Here is a 5488-nt window from a genome sequence, read left to right as displayed (position 1 = left end):
ACTGCTGCACCCCTGCAGCCTCAGGCCCTGAACCCAGCTCGGCCTGCACCTAATGCCCTGCACCCCTCTGTCCCTGGCACCCCTGCACCCCTCCGGCCCTGAACCCGACCCGGCCTGCACCCCTCCATGCCCAGACTCCACCCAGTTCCCTGGGCTCTGCACCCCTCTGTCCCTGCCACCCTGCACCTCTCTGTCCCCTGACCCCACCAGGCCTGCACTCTGGGCCTCTGCACCCCTGCATCCCCAGGACTCCCTGGATCCTCCACCCCTGGCTTGTGCCCCCAGCCTGTTCCCCGGGACCCCAGGCCCTGTACCCCTGGGACCCCTGCTCTCCTCCATCCCTGGACCCACCCAGCCAGCACTCCGAGATCCTCCGTTCCTGGGACCCTCCAACTCGGCTTGCACCTGGGGCCCTTGGGCCCCTCCATCCTTGAACCCCACCCAGCCTGCACCCCAGGACCCTGGATACCCCATGTCCAGGACCCTCCACCCCTGGACCTCACCCCTCCCTGCACCTCAGGTCCCCAGACACCTCTGCCCCCAGATCCCCTGGCCCCTCCACCTCTGGCCGAAACCCCTGCCTGCACCCCGGGCCCCTCCATCCCTGGACCCCACTCGGCCTGCATTCCTGGGTCCCCTCCATGCCCTGGCCCTGCACCCCTACCCACCACCCTGGGACCCTCCAACCCTGGGACGTGTACTCCCATCTGCTCCTCCATTCCAGGACCCCAACCCACTGTCCCTAGGACCTGCATCCCAGGATGCGAGACTCCTTCACTCTCACCTGAGACCCCCACCATCCCCAGTCCTCACCACCTCAGTCCGTAACCCCCAGCCTATGACCCCAGAACTCCAGGACCCCTCCCTCCAGGGGTCCTGCTATTTCCTCCACCCCCACCCATGACCCCCAAGACCCCTTCCTCTTCCCCCACCATCCAGGCACCCTGTCACTCCCACCCGCACCCCCGTGCCCCAAGACCCCTGGGCCGCTCCCTCCCTGTGTCATCCCCGCTGCCTCCAGAGCCACTAACCCCCACCGGAGACCCCCAGGCTCAGCACATGATCTCAATCAGGGACCCTCAAACCATGCCGCTCCCCTCCAGGGATACCCCTGCCTGCCCTTCAGTCCAGACTGTAGACTACTGCCCACAGCCACTCAGCCCCAGGCCTCCACCTCAGCCAGAGACCCCTGGGCCGTGCCGCCTCCCACTTCAGTGACCACTCGCCTCCGGGTCCGCCACTGCCAGGCTCCCGACCCTGGGCCCTGCCACCACCTGTACCACATCCTATGACCCCCTGCCACCAGACCACCACCCTAGACCCCCGCCCAGACTCCCACCTTTCAGCCCTTCCAACCCAGAGACCCCCAGCTCCGGGGTCCCTCCCTCCCCAGCCCCCAGGCCTCCTTTCTGGGAAAGAAGCGGGTTTGGTCCAGTATCTGTCTCTGCCAGTGTGCCAGGCACTGGCCCCAGGCCCCAGGTTCCCCCCACTCCCGGGTCCCTCTTACCCTGCCCCTCATTGGCTAGGGGGGAGGCAGGGGCTGGGTTTTGTTGTTGCGGGGCCTGGAGGGTGAGGGTCCTGCCCTCCCTTCTGACCTTCGGGTGCTTTTGTTAACCTGATCTGGTTTCTTCCTGGGTGTTTATGGGCAGCTGGGTCTCTTCTGGTGGGGTCCTGCCCCTGGATGGTTCCGGGACCTCCTGTGGCTCGTGCCGTCCCTGTCGCTGTCCGTGTCTCTGTCGTCCTTGGCTGCTGGGCCTCCCCTAGCTTGGAGTGGGGGGCAGTGGGTTTGCCCCCTCCGCCTGGGTGGTCTTCGTGCTCTTTGGGGAGGGGCGGGTTGGTTGCAGCTGGAACTCACCCCGCAGCAGGTTGGAGAACCCAGGCTTCCTGTTTGAGGGGGCAGGTGGGGCCCCTTGAGCGCCGGCTGACCTTGGGACATGTACGCGATTGCACTTGAGGGACTGCGGGCTCGGTTGCAAAGTGGGGAGGATGGAGGCAGGACAAGGACCTCTTGGAGAAAAGTAGGCCAGGGGTCTGCCCCTGGGGGGCTCAGGAGAGGGCAGTGAGGCCCCGTGGGAGATGGCAGCGAGGTAAGGTGGGCGGGCCTGGGACAGCGGACCCTCGACGTGGGGTTAGGGGTGTGGACCCTCACTCAGCTCAAATCCGAGTACAACTTTTGACTCCCACAAACTTAGCTAGGAACTTAACTAGGAACGGCTTCTCACCGACCGGAGGCCTTGTGAGGACACCCGGTCTGTGCACACCCGCTTCCTGTTCTCACAATAACGGAGGCTGGAGACCAGAAAATATATTCAGAAAAGCCTAAGGGGCCGGGTGTGGGGGCTCACGCCTGGAATCCCAGCACTTTGGGAGGCTAAGGCGGGTGGATCACCTGAGGTCAGGAGATCGAGACCAGCCTGGCCAACACAGTGAATCCCTGTCTCCACAAAAATACAAAAATTAACCGGGCATGGTGGCGCACGTCTGTAATCCCAGCTACTCAGGAGGCTGAGGCAGGAGAATCTCGTGAACCCAGGAGGCAGCGGTTGCAGGGAACAGAGATTGCGCCGCTGTACTCCAGCCCAGGCGACACAGTGACACTCCATCTCAAAAAAATAAAAATAAAGGACAGGCTGGGCGCGGTGGCTCACGCCTGTAATCCCAGCACTTTGGGAGACCGAGGCAGGTGAATCATGAGGTCAGGAGTTCGAGACCATCCTGGCCAACATGGTGAAACCTCATCTCTACTAAAAATACAAAAAATTAGCCGGGCGTGGTGGTGTGCACCTGTAATCCCAGCTACTCGGGAGGCGGAGGCAGGAGAATGACTTGCACCTGGGAGGCAGAGGTTGCAGTGAGCCAAGACTGCGCCATTGCACTCCAGCCTGGGTGACAAGAGCGAGACTCTGTCTCAAAAAAAAGGAAAAAAAAAGTGAAAGGAGAAAACCTGTTTGCTGTTCACACAGTGGAAGTGACCATCATGAAGGCCTCTGTCCTTGTGTTCATGTTGAGGGCTGAGGAGGAGGAGTAGGAGGGTGGGTCTCTCTGTCTCGGGGGTGGCAGAGGTGGAAGGGGAGGCAGGAGAGGCCGGCACCCTTGGGGCAACCTATATTGGAAACATTCATGTATGAGTGGACTCGTGCAGTTCAAAACCGCCTTGTTGAAAGGTCATCTGTATTTCCTTAGCATTTCAGGAGGACTGAAAACGGAGAGGGGGCACTGACCTGGTCCAGAATTACCCCCTGAGCAAGTGATGTTGACAGGGAATGCCGTGCCCCTGGCTCAGGGATGGAAGGCCCAGAGCCCAGAGGTGCTGGGCAAGTGGGAGCCATGGCAAGGCCGGAGCAGGAGGAGTGAGGGAAGCCCTGTGGCCCAGCATGACCAGATCCGCGTTGAGGGTGGAATGCGCCATGGAGGGGCCCAGGAGTGAGGCTGGGGAGCAGCAGCTGCAGACTCCAGGCGGGAGACAGCGGTGGGGGCTCAGTGGGGATGGCAGAAATGAGGGGTAGAGGATGCAGGTCCTCTTTGGAGGAAGCGAGTTCCTGTGGCCAGGAGAGGAGGCAGCTTGGCAGGTGAGGGCTTGGGGGGCTGCAGCGGGGGTCCCCAGACTTCTGGCTGGAGTATCACAAGCCAGGACAGGCTCAGGAGGGACAAGTACTGGCTTAGATGTGTTTGCGGCACCTAGGGCTGAGAGGTCTGCAGAGCAGCGCGTCCCAAGTGCCTTGTGCCTCAGTTTCCATGCCGGTGAAATGGGGTCACTCAGACACGTCTGTCCCAGGGCTGTGGGAACAAACGGACCCGATGCAGTGCTGACAGCCACAGGCCACATAGCAGATAGAAAACAGCAGTTGAGGCCGGGCGCAGTGGCTCACGCCTGTAATCCCAGCACTTTGGGAGGCCGAGGCAGGTGGACACCTGAGGTCAGGAGTTCGAGACCAGACTGGCCAACATGGCAAAACCCTGTCTCTACTAAAAATACAAAAATTAGTGGCCGGGCGCGGTGGCTCAAGCCTGTAATCCCAGCACTTTGGGAGGCCGAGACGGGCGGATCACGAGGTCAGGAGATCGAGACCATTCTGGCGAACACGGTGAAACCCCGTCTCTACTAAAAAATACAAAAAAAACTAGCCTAATCCCAGCACTTTGGGAGGCCGAGACGGGCGGATCACGAGGTCAGGAGATCGAGACCATCCTGGCCGACATGGTGAAACCCTGTCTCTACTAAAAAATACAGAAAACTAGCTGGGCGAGGTGGCGGGCGCCTGTAGTCCCAGCTACTCGGGAGGCTGAGGCAGGAGAATGGCGTGAACCCGGGAGGCGGAGCTTGCAGTGAGCTGAGATCGGGTCACTGCACTCCAGCCTGGGCGGCAGAGCGAGACTCTGTCTCAAAAAAAAAAAAAAAAAAAAAAAATTAGCCGGGCGTGGTGGTGCCCACCTGTAATCCCAGCTACTAGGAGGCTGAGGCAGGAGAAACGCTTGAATCTGGAAGGCAGAAATTGCAGTGAGCCGAGATCACGCCTGGGTGACAGGGCAAGACTCCGTCTTGAAAAAAAAAACTGGGGGTACGTCGGGAAGAACTGGGGGTGCTGTAATAAAGCCTGGAGTTTAATGATAAGCGGAGAGGGGCCGGGGCCTTGCCGGCTGTGGGGAGAGCAGGTGGCCTGGACTTGGGCGTGGTCCCGGGCTGGGGTGCAGGGTGAGCTGAGACATGGCAGAGAGGAGGCTGGGAGCAGGCCTTGGCGGTGGCCCCAGTGTCTGGGACCGTAGCACAGGGGTTGGCATTTGTGCTGGGGAGGAGGCCGGGGTTGTACGTGGCTTCTAGGCTGTTCCCCGGTCCTAGATGAGCACCCGTCCCATCTCACCGCGCTGGAGCCTGGTACACAGTAGGCACGCAATGATTGTGCATTGAATGATCTGGGGGGGTTAAACATCTCATTCTCTCGTGGGGCTCCAAGGGAGGACTGAAGATCTCCAGGGTTGCACTTTGGTAGATGTACACATCGGCCGGTCCCATGAAGTTAGTATCTAAAATACCTTGTTTTTCTTTTTTTTTGAGATCGACTCTCACCCTGTCACCCAGGCTGGAGTGCAGTGGCGAGATCTCAGTTCACTGTGATCTATGCCTCCTGGACTCAAGTGATTCTGGTGCCTCAGCCTCCTGAGTAGCTGGGACTACAGGTGCCCACCACCACGCCCGGCTAATTTTTTGTATTTTTTTAGTAGAGATGGGGTTTCACCGTGTTAACCAGGATGTTCTCGATCCCCTGACCTTGTGATCCGCCTGCCTTGGCCTCCCAGAGTGCTCAGATTACAGGCGTGAGCCACCGCGCCTGGCCAATTTTTGTATTTTTAATAGAGACGGGGTTTTGCCGTGTTGGCCAGGCTGGTCTCGAACTCCTGACCTTAAGTGATCCACCCACCCCAGCCTCCCAAAGTGCTGGGAGTGGAAGCATGAGCCACTGCACCTGGCCTCCCCCACCCCTTTTTTTTT

This window comes from Mandrillus leucophaeus, unplaced genomic scaffold, assembly GCF_000951045.1.
Source record: "Mandrillus leucophaeus isolate KB7577 unplaced genomic scaffold, Mleu.le_1.0 Scaffold54, whole genome shotgun sequence".
In the NCBI taxonomy this organism is placed as follows: domain Eukaryota; kingdom Metazoa; phylum Chordata; class Mammalia; order Primates; family Cercopithecidae; genus Mandrillus; species Mandrillus leucophaeus.
This window is presented reverse-complemented; position numbering follows the sequence as displayed.